This window comes from Balaenoptera acutorostrata, chromosome 3 (assembly GCF_949987535.1).
Source record: "Balaenoptera acutorostrata chromosome 3, mBalAcu1.1, whole genome shotgun sequence".
Classification (NCBI taxonomy): domain Eukaryota; kingdom Metazoa; phylum Chordata; class Mammalia; order Artiodactyla; family Balaenopteridae; genus Balaenoptera; species Balaenoptera acutorostrata.
The window spans coordinates 179,259,079-179,271,518 of NC_080066.1; positions in this window are offsets into that span (position 1 = coordinate 179,259,079).

Genomic DNA, 12,440 nt, shown 5'->3' on the forward strand with positions numbered 1-12,440 from the left:
ATCAAGAAAGGCCAATATCACAGCTGCCCAGGGCTGTAATACTGATTCAGAAAAGCGGCAGACCAGCCAAAATTTTAACAGATCTGGGGGATGGGATAGCCATAGGGGGTTTTGTTAAGGCCCCCCACATTCCTGGGGATCTGGAAGGCTGTGCACATGTATGTGTTCAGGAAAGATGGGAGAGGGTCTGGTTATCTACTTGGCTCTGGCTGACCGTGCACAAGCAGGCAGGGAAAGCCAGGACAGGCTTGTAAATTGCCTGGGCTTTGAATGTGTGCCTGACCACAACAAGAGTGGGGAAACCTTACTGGCTCAGGGTGTTTAAGCAAAACCTACAACCAGCTGTTGGCTGACTATGAAGCTATGCTTACCCAAATCAACTTATAGGAAGCCAGGTTAACAATGAAGCCAAGAACATTTTTTTAAAAAAAGCATAGATATTAGTGTTTATACACTGGAGGGGAGACAGTCTCTAAATAATTTATCCAGGCTATTTACTAAACAAACAAATAAATTCAGCAACAACCCCTGGGGGAGACAAATCAGGATCCAGCTTTCTTATAATAAAAATAAATTAAATATATCCTTTTGGATAATAAATTATCCAAAATGTCTAGTTTCTAACAAAAATTGTGAAACATACAAAAAGAAATACGCAGTCACACACAGGAAAGAAGCAGTTGGTAGAAGTTGTCTCTGAGGGAGCCTAGGTGTTGGACTTCGTAGGCAAAGACCTAAAACCAGCTATTATGAATATGTTCAAAGATCTAAAGGTAACTGTTTTTTAAAGAATTACACAGTGAAGGAAACTATCAACAAAACAAAAAGGCAACCTACTGAATGAGAGGAGATATTTGCAAACGATACATCCAATAAGGGGTTAATAGCCAAAATACACAAAGAACTCATACAACTCAACATAAAATAACAACCAAGCTGATTAAAAATTAGGCAGAGGACCTGAATAGAAATTTCTCCAAAGAAGACATACGGATGGCCAACAGGCACATGAAAAGATGTTCAACATCTCTAATCACCAGGGAAATGCAAATGAAAACTGTAATGAGATATCACCTCACACGTGTCAGAATGGCTATTATTAAAAAGCCAACAAATAACAAGTTTGGCAAGGATGTGGAGAAAAGAGAACTCTCGTACCCTGTTGGTGGGAATGTAAATTGGTGCAGCCACTATGGAGAACAGTATGGAGGTTCCTCAAAAACTCAAAAAAAGAACCACAGATGATAACCAACAAGGACCTACTGTATAGCACAGGGAACTATACTCAATATCTTGTAATAAACTGTAATGGAAAAGAATCTAAAAGAGAATAGATGTATATGTATAACTGAATCACTTTGCTGCACACCTGAAACTAACGGAACACTGTAAATCAACTATATTTCAATAAAATTAAAAAACAAAATAGAACTACCATATGCTCCAGAAATTCCACTTCTGGTTATTTTCCCAAAGAAAATGAAAACACTAATTAGAAAAGATATATGCACCCCAATGTTCATTGCAGTATTATTCACAATAGCTAAGATATGGAAGCAACATAAGTGCCTGTCGACAGATGAATGGATTACTCAGCTATAAAAAAAAAGAATGAAGTCTTGCTTTTTGTGACGACATGGGTGGACCTAGAGGGTATTATGCCTAGTGAAATAAGTCAGACAGAAAAAGACAAGTGCTGTATGATATCATTTATAATTAGAATCTAAAAAACAAATGAACAAACAAAACAGAAATAGAGTCACAAATACAGAGGACAAACAGGTTGTTGCTAGAGGGGAGGAGGGGCAGAGGATGAATGAAATAGGTGAGGGAAATCAACAGGTACAAACTTCCAGTTACAAAATAAATGAGTCATGGGGATGAAATGTACAGCATGGGGAATATAGTCAAGATTAATGTAATATCTTTGTATGGTGGGGACTTCCCTGGTGGCGCAGTGGTTGAGAATCCGCCTGCCAATGTAGGAGACATGGGTTTGATCCCTGGTCTGGGAAGATCCCACATGCCGTGGAGCAACTAAGCCCGTGCACCACAACTACTGAGCCTGCGCTCTAGAGCCCGCGAGCCACAACTACTGAGCCCACGTGCCACAACTACTGAGCTTGCGCTCTAGAGCCCATGAGCCACAACTGCTGAAGCCTGTGCACCTAGAGCCTGTGCTCCGCAACAAGAGAAGCCCGTGCACTGCAACCAAGAGTAGCCCGCACTTGCCGCAACTAAAGAAAGCCCGTGTGCAGCAACGAAGACGCAACGCAGCCAAAAATAAAATAAATAAATTAAATAAATTAAAAAAAAAAGAACCAGATAGAAATTCTGGAGTTGAAAAGTATAACTGAAATGAAAAATTCATTGGAGGGGCTCAAGGGCAGATTTGAACTGGAAAAAGAAAGACTCAGCAAACTTGAAGATAAAGCAATAGAAACTAAAGAACAGAAGGAAAAAGGAATGTGTACCGTGAACAGAGCTTCAAGATCTTGTGTGACCATCAGTGAATGGCAAAGAAATTTTTTCTGAAGAAATAAGAGCTGAAAATTCCCCCAAATTTGGCTTTAAAAAACCCATCAGTATATGTCTGCAATAAATTCAACAAATGTCAGAGGATAAACCAAAAAAAATTCACACCTACACGTACCATAGTCAAAGGTTATGACTATCATATATGTCATCAAAGACAAAGTCTTGAAAGCACCAGCAGTAAAATGACTCATCGTGTACAAGAAAGCCACAATCGGATTATCTTTAGAAATAATGGAAACCAGAAGGCAGTAAGATGACATCGTCAAAGTGCTAAAAGAAAAAACAGTTGAGTTTTCTATATCTAGAAAAATTATCCTTCAAACATGAAGTGAAGTAAAGACACACCCAGATAAGCAAAGGCTGAAAGAATTCATTGCTAGCAAACCTACCTTATAAAAAATACTGAAGGATGTTCTTCAGGCTAAGAAGAAATGATACCAGATGGTAACGTGAACCTACATGAAGAAATAAAGAGCACCCATAAAGGTGATTATGTAGGTAAATATAAAAGGTATGATCGGGACTTCCCTGGTGGTGCAGTGGTTAGGAATCCGCCTGCCAATGCAGGGGACACGGGTTCCAGCCCTGGTCTGGGAAGATCCCACTTGCCGCAGAATTACTAAGCCCGTTCGCCACAACTACTGAGCCTGCGCTCTAGAGCCCGAGAGCCACAACTACTGAGCCCTTGTGCCACAACTACTGAAGCCCGCACACCTAGAGGTCATGCTCCGCAACAAGAGAAGCCACCACAATGAGAAGCCCACGCACTGCCACAAAGAGTAGCCCCTGCTTGCTGCAGCTAGAGAAAGCCTGGGTGCAGCAAGACCCAGTGCAGCCAAAAATAAATAAATAAATTAAAAATATGATCAATGTATTTTTTTAACTTTTAATTTTATATTGGAGTATAGTTGATTAACAATGCTGTGTTTGTTTCAGGTGTACCACAAAGTGATTCAGTTATACATATACATGTATCTATTCTTTTTCAAATTCTTTTCCCAGTTAGGTTGTTACAGAATATTGAGCAGAGTTCCCTGTGCTAGACAGTAGGTCCTTGTTGGTTATCCATTTAAAATATAGCAGTGTGTACACGTCAATCCCAAACTCCCTAACTATCCCTCCCCCCGCCCCGTCCTTCCCCCCGGTAATCATAAGTTTGTCGAGAAATGCATATCAAAACTACAATGAGATATCACCTCACACCAGTCAGAATGGCTAACATTAAAAAATCCACAAACAGGGGCTTCCCTGGTGGCGCAGTGGTTGAGAATCCGCCTGGCAATGCAGGGGACACGGGTTCGAGCCCTGGTCCGGGAAGATCCCACATGCCGCGGAGCAACTAAGCCCGTGAGCCACAATTACTGAGCCTGCGCGTCTGGAGCCTGTGCTCCGCAACGGGAGAGGCCGCGACAGTGAGAGGCCCGTGCACGATGATGAAGAGTGGCCCCCGCTCGCCGCAACTGGAGAAAGCCCTCGCACAGAAACGAAGACCCAACACAATCAAAAATAAATAAATAAATAAATTAAAGAAAAAAAAAGAAAAAAAAATCCACAAACAATAAATGCTGGAGAGGGTGTGGAGAGAAGGGAACTCTCTTGCACTGTTGGTGGGAATGTAAATTGGAGTAGCCACTATGGAGAACATTATGGAGGTTCCTTGAGAACTAAAAATAGAGCTACCATATGATCCTGCAATCCCACTCTTGGGCATATACCCGGAGAAAAACATGGTCTGAAAGAATACATGCACCCCAATGTTCATTGCAGCACTGTTTACAATAGCCAAGACATGGAAGCAACCTAAATGTCCATCAACAGAAGAATGGATAAAGAAGATGTGGTACATCAGGGAGATCAGCTCGGTGCTTTGTGACCACCTAGAAGGGTGGGATAGGGAGGGTGGGAGGGAGGGAGACTCAAGAGGGAAGAGATATGGGGATATATGTATATGTATAGCTGATTCACTTTGTTATAAAGCAGAAACTAACACACCGTTGTAAAGCAATTATACTCCAATAAAGATGTTAAAAAAAAAGATGTGGTACATATATACAACGGAATATTACTCAGCCATTAAAAAGAATGAAATAATGCCATTTGCAGCAACATGGATTGACATAGAGATTGTCATAATGAATGAAGTAAGTCAGACAGAGAAGAGAAATATCGTTTGATATCACTTATATGCAGAATCTAAAAAAAATGATCAATATATTTTAAATCTTTTCTTCTCTTAATTGATGTAGAACACAACTGCATACAATGATAATTATAAAACTGTATTGTTGGGCTTACACAAAGTTGTATATTTATATGGCAATATTAGCACAAAGGAAAGGGAAGGGAAGGGAGATACACTGGAACCAAATTTCTATATCCCATTGGAATTTAGTTAGTATTAATCCTAAATAAATTGTTTTAAGTTAAGATGCATATTGTAGGACTTCCCTGGTGGCGCAGTGGTTAAGAATCTGACTGCCAATGCAGGGGACGTGGGTTCGATCCCTGGTCTGGGAAGATCCCACATGCTGCAGAGCAACTAAGCCAGTGAACCGCAACTACTGAGCCCGCGTGCTGCAACTACTGAAGCCTGTGCTCCTAGAGCTCGTGCTGCACAACAAGAGAAGCCACCGCAATGGGAAGACTGCGCACCAAAACAAAGAGTAGCCCCCGACCGCAGCAGCTAGAGAAAGCCCGCTTGCCACAGCAAAGACCCAATGCAGCCAAAAATAAAAAAATAAATTAATTAATTTAAAAAAAGATGCATATTGTAATCCCCAGAAAAATCACTAGGAAAATAATTTTTAAAATATTGTTTTAAAAAATGAATGACAATAGTACAATAGGAAATATCCATTTAACACGAAAGAATGAAATAACAGGAATAGTTGAATGAAAAAGGCATGAGACATATAGAAAACAGATAGCAAGATAGCAGCCGTATGTTGAACCATACATTACATTCAGTACAAATGTAATCATTACATTCAGTATAAATAAAGACTCAAAAAACAGAGATTGTCAGACTGTTAAAAAACAACAACAACCAGGATCCGATTTTATGCTCTTTACAGTAAATGAACTTCAGATTCAGACAGAAACAGACTAAAAGTAAAAGTACAGAAAAGATATACAGGCACACCTCGTTTTATTGCACTTCCTCTGATCACACTTTGCAGATACTGAGATTTTTACAAATTGAAAGTTTGTCGCAACCCTGAACTGTGAGAGTCTATCAGCATCATTTTTTAACAGCACTTGCTCACTTCATGTCTTTGTGTCACATTTTGGTAATTCTCACAATACTTCAAACTTTTTCATTATTATTATTATATCTGTGATCAGTGATCCCTCATGTTACTCCTATGACTCACTGAAGGCTCAGATGATGGTTAGTATTTTTTAGCAGTAAAGAATTTTAAAAATAATTTTTTGTACTTTTTTTAAAAATAGAAGTTATCTTTTTTTTTTTTTTTTTTTTAATATTTCCTTATTTGGCTGTGCCGGGTCTTAGTTGCGGCACACGGGATGTTTGTTTGCCTTGTGCGGGATCTTCAGTTACAGTGTGCAGTATCTTTTTTTAGTTGTGGCATGTGGGATCAAGCTCCCTGACCAGGAATCGAACTGGGGCCCCCTTCATTGGGAGCATGGAGTCTCAACCACTGGACCACCAGGGAAGTCCCTGTACATTTTTAAAGACATAATGCTATTGCATACTCACAGACTACAGGATAGTGTAAACATAATTTTTATATGCACTGGGAAACCAAAAAATTCATGTGACTCACTTTATTGTAATATTCACTTTATTGTGGTGGTCTGGAACCAAACCCACAATATCTCTGAGGTCTGCCTGTACCAAGAAAACAGTAACCATAAGAGAATTGGAGTAGCTACATTATTAGAAAAATAGACCTTTAAGACAAAAAAAAAAAAAGTTAGTAGAGACAAAGAAGGGATGTTTTATAATGATAAAAGGATCAATTAATCAAGAGGATGTAATGATCCTAAACTTGTATGTGCCTCATAACAGAGTTTCAAAATACATGAAACAAAAGCTGATATATATGCCAAGAGAAGTAGACAATGTCACACTTACAGTGGACAATTTCAGTACCCCTTTTAAAATAATTAATAGGACAAGTAGACAGAAAATCATCAAGGATATAGAAGCCTTGAACTACACTATCAATTGGCTTAACCTGGGACTTCTCTGGTGGTGCAGTGGTTAAGAATCAGCCTGCCAATGCAGGGGACACAAGTTCAATCCCTGGTCCAGGAACATCCCATGTGCCGCGGAGCAACTAAGTCTGTGCGCCACAACTACTGAGCTATTGCTCTAGAGCCTGCGAGCCACAACTACTGAGCCCGTGTGCCACAACTACTGAGCCCATATGCCACAACTACTGAAGCCTGTGTGCCTAGAGCCCATGCTCTGCAACAAGAAAAGCCACCGCAATGAGAAGCCCGTGCACCGCAACGAAGAGTAGCCCCCAGGGCTCACCGTAGCTAGAGAAAGCCTGCACGCAGCAACAAAGACCCAACGCAGTCAAAAAATAAATAAATAAAATTAAATTTTAAAAAATTGGCTTAACCTGACATCTATAGAACCTCTACCCAGCAATAATAGAATACACATTATTTGCATTGTACATGGGATATTCTTGAAAATAGGTATCTTGAAGATAGGCCATAACACATTTTAGTAAATTTTTTAAAGCTGATCTCATACAAAGTATGTTCTCCAGTCACAACGAAATTAAATTAGAAAACAACAGAAGGAAATTTGGGAAATCCAAAGTATTTTGAAGTGAATGAAAACAAAATCACAATATATCAAAATCTATCAGATGCAGCCAAAGGGGTGCTTAAAGGAGAAGGTATAGCTTAAATGCCTGTGTTAGAGAAAAAGAAAGATCTTAGATCATTAATCTGATGTTTTGCCTTAAGAATCTAGAAAAAGAAGAGCAAACCAAACCCAAGGCAAGCAGAAAGAAGGAAATGATAAAGATTAGAATGGAAGTAAAAATTGTAGAAAAGAAGTAAACAATAGAGAAAATCAATGAAAACAAAAGTTGGTTCTTTGAAAAGACCATCCAAATAGGCAAACCTTTAGCTAATTTGATCAAGAAGAAAAGAGAGAATACACAGATCACAAAAATCATTACTGCAGCAGGGATATGACTTCTGATCCTACAGAGTTTAAAAGGATTATAAGGGAATACTCTGAACAACTCTATGCTGACAAGTTAGGCAACTGAGGAAATGGATAAATTCCTAAAAGGACACAAATCATCAAAATTCACTCCAGAAAAAATAGAAAATCTGAATATGCCTATAATAAGCAAAAAAAATATATTAGTAATTAAAAACCTTCCCACACAGGAGTTCCCAGACAGCTTTCACTGGTGAATTCTATCAAATGTTTAAAGAAGAAATAGCATTAATATTCTATGAACTTTTCCAGAAAACAGAGGAGGAAGGAACACTTCTCAACTCATTCTTGAAGTCAGTATTACCCTGGTACCAAAGCCAGACAAAGACATCACAAGAAAATTAAATTACAGACCAATATCCCTCATGAATATAGATGCAACAATCTTCAACAAAATATTAGCAAAGTGAATTCAGCAACATATAAAAAGAATTACATACTATGGCCAAATGAGATTTATCTCAGGAATGCAAGGCTGGATTAACATTCCCAAATCAATGAACGTAATGCACTCTATTAATAGAATAAGGAACAAAACCCATGTGACCAACTCAATAGATACAGAAAAAGCACTTAACAAAATTCAACATGCATTCATGATAAAAATAAAACAAAAACAAAAACTCCCAACAAACTTGGAATAGACAGAAACGTCATCAACCTGATAAAGGGCATCTACCCAACTCCTATATGTAGGGTCACATGTAAATGGTGAAAGAATAAATGCTTTCTCCCTAAGATCAGGAACAAGGTAAAGATTCTCTTACCACTTCTATTCAATGTTCTCCTGGAAGTTTTGGACAGTGCAATCAGATATATAAAAGACATCCAGATCAAAAAGGAGGAAGTAAAACTGTCTTTATTCCATATGACATGTTCTTATATGTAGAACTCTCTACTATAGTAAACAAATTCAGCTAAGATATAGGGTACAAGATCAACATACACAAATCATTTGCATTTTTATATATTGGCAATAAACAATCTGAAAATGAAATTAAGAAAACAATTCCATTTAGTAGCATTCAAAAGAATAAAATACTTAGGAATAAATTTAATAAAAGAGGTATGAGACGTGTACTGAAAACTACAAAACATTGCTGAGGGAAATAAGAGAATATCTAAATAAATGGAGACATTTCATGTTCACGGATTAGAAGAATCAATATTGTTAAGAAGGCAATTCTCCCTGAATTGATCTATTGAGTCAACACCATCCCTATCAAAATCCCAGCAGGCTGTTTCATAGCAATTGACAAGCGGATCTTAAAGTTTATATGGAAATGAAAAAATCCAGAAGAGCGAAAACAATTTTGAAAAAGAACAAAGTGGGAGGACTTTCACTACCCAATTCTAAAATTTGCTATGAGGTTTCAGTAATTGAGACAGTGTTAAACCAGCATAAGGATGGATGTATGGATCAATGGAACAGAGCTGAGAGCCCAGTGATAAGTTCTTACATTTACAGTCAATTGATTTTTGATAAAGATGCCAAGACCGTTCAGTGGAGAAAGGATAAGCTTTTCAACGAAGAGTGCTGGGACAATTGAATAGCCACATGCAGAAGGATGAACTTGATCGTCACACCACACACAAAAATTAACTCCAAAGGGGCTGCAGACACAAATTTAAGTGCTCAAGCTATAAAACTTTTAGAGGAACTTGTAGTAGAAAATCTTCATAACCTTGGGTTAGGCAAAGCTTTCCTAGATTCAACATCCAAAGCACAATCTAACAAAGAAAAAATTGATAAATTGGACTTTATCAAAATTAAAACTTTTGCACCTCAAAGTCATTATTAGGAAAATGAAAAGACAAGCTGTAGATTGAAAGAAAATATTTGCAAATCATATATCTGATAAAGGACTTGTATCCAGAACATAGAGAGAACCCAACAAAAAGACAAACATTCAATTCAAAAATGGGCAAAAGCTTTGAATAGACATTTCACCAAAGAAGATAAACAAATGGCTAATAAATACTCAAAAAGATGCTCAACATCATTAGTCATTAGGGAAATGCAAATTAAAACCACAATGAGATACCACTTCACACATACACCAGAATGGCTATAATTATAAAGATGGACAATTACAAACGTTAGAGAGAGAAATGGGCTCCCTCATCCATGGCTGATAGAAATATAAAATGGTACAGCTACTTTGGAAAACGGTTTGGCATTTTCTTTTCTTAAAAAGTGAAGCATAAATTTACTAAATGACCCGACAATTCCACACCTAGGTATCTACCCAAGGGAAATAAAAACACAAGTCCACGCAAAACTGGCATGTAAATATTCATAACAGTTTGATACCTAACAGCCAACAAGTAGAAACACCCCAGATGTCCATTAACTGATGAGTGGATAAACAAAATGCAGCTTATCCGTACAATGGAATACTATTCATCAATAAAAAGGAATGAAGTACTGATGCATGTTACAATGTGGGTGAACTTCAAAAACATATTAGGGGGCTTCCCTGGTGGCGCAGTGGTTGAGAATCCACCTGCCAATGCAGGGGACACGGGTTCGAGCCCTGGTCTGGGAAGATCCCACATGCCGCGGAGCAACTAGGCCCGTGAACCACAACTACTGAGCTTGCGCGTCTGGAGCCTGTGCTCGGCAACAAGAGAGGCCGCGATAGTGAGAGGCCCGCGCACCGCGATGAAGAGTGGCCCCTGCTCTCCACAACTAGAGAAAGCCCTCGCACAGAAACGAAGACCCAACACAGCCAAAAATAAATTAATTAATAAAAAAAAAAAAAAAAACATATTAGGCAGAGGAAGCCAGACACAAAAGATTACCTACTGTATAATTTTGTTTATATGAATTGTTCAGAAAAGGTGAATCTATAGAGACAGAAAGTAGATTTGTGGTGGTCTTGGCTGTGGGTTGCAATGGAAATTAACTGTAAATGGAAGTGAAGGATTTTATTGAGATGACGGAACTGGTCTAAAGCTGGATTACGGTGCTGGTTGCACAACGAAGCAAATTTATTGAAAATCATTGCTATGCATACTTAAATGGGTGAATTTTAATGAAGCAATGATGCTGTTAAAATAAAGTTTATTGGGACTCTTTCTGTGTCCCTGGCAGAAGGATCCCCCTTTGAGAACCAGGACCTCCATAATCACAGGGCACCGAGTTGTAGGATGGATCACAAATTCCCCAAATGGGCCACAGGGAGTGATTAGAAGCAGGGCCGTTCCTACTTCTGCCCTTGTTTCCTGGACTCAGATATGTTTCCTACTGGGGGCAGAACACCATATAATGGTCATCCGTTTAGAGTATATGTGCCCTGGAGGATAGCCATCTTCAAGCTAGCATCTCAGCGGTGCCTTCAACACGCCATCCCACCATCTGTGTCCGGCAGCTTTTGGATGGCCCGGTCTGTGATAGGATTGTGTTCAGTTGGCCATACCTCCTTTGCTAGGATTTCCTGTGGGCTCCCGAGTTGATGGATCAGACACTCTCTAAACCTTCAGATGGGATTGGGGGGTGGGGTGGGGTTGGCTGAGGTTTGGGGGCCAGGAAAGGCAAATCCCTTCCTGGATGTGATGTTTAATTCTATGTGTCAATCTGGAGGGTGTTTTGGATGAGGTCAATATTTAAATAGGTAAATTCCAGGTGAAGGAGATTGTTCTCCACAGTGTGGGTGGGACGCATCTAATCAGTTGAAGGCTTGAACTGAAGGAAAAGATGGGTTCCTGGGGCAAGAGGAAATTCCCAGCAGACTGCCTTCAGACTTTCTCTCTCCACCAGATTGTCAGGATCTCCAGGCTGCCAGCCGTGGGACTGGAACTGCCCCATCGGATGTCCTAGGTCTCGAGCCTGCCGGTCCACACTGAAAATGCAGATGTGCACGTGAGCCAATTCCTTATAATAAAACTCTTTCTGTAGATACACATATCCTATTGGTTCTGTTTCTCTGGAGAAGCCTGATTCATACACTGGATGTGTCCATTCCCAAGATGAATGGCTGCCTCTTCCAGGGTAGAAGGGTCCAACATAATCAGTTTGCCACCGCATGGCTGGTGGTCTCCTCAAAGGATGTGTCGTATCGGGAGCTCCGTGTTGGACTCTGTTGCTGGCAGGTTGGACATTCAGCCTCGGTCAGTGGGAGGCCATGCTGCTGGGCCCATGGCTACTCTGGTCGTGTGTCCTGTCCACATGGAGGCTGGCTGACATCAGCCCAGCCCAGTCATCTTGTCCCCTTGGGTATGCCTTGCCTCTTCTGTTGTAGATGCTTTCAGGTGGTGTCCGCTTGTAACCCAGAGGTCTTCCTCCATCATGCCTTCTCCCAAAGCCTGCTCACTTGCCGTATCCTCAGACCTACTCCTTCCTCATCTTCTAATCGTTCTCTTTCTTGGTCCCCAAGGAGCCAGTCAAACCATCGATCACTGCTCAAGAATCCATAGGTGTCCTAACCTCTCCATACTTATGCATTCTCTTCTTTCCATACAAAGTGGATGACGGGGTACACCACCAGAAGCTCTATCAGTGGGAAGATTTCCCCTAATAGACCGTGGGTCGGTCATAAAAGGCTGTACTAGCCTCCACCTTGCGCTCTCTCCTTGGGACACTTGCTCTGGAGCCCTGAGCCATCATGTAAGAAATCCAGCTACTACTCTTTGTGGACAGATCACATGGAGAGACACATCAAGACAGAGAGAGAGGACGAAGGAG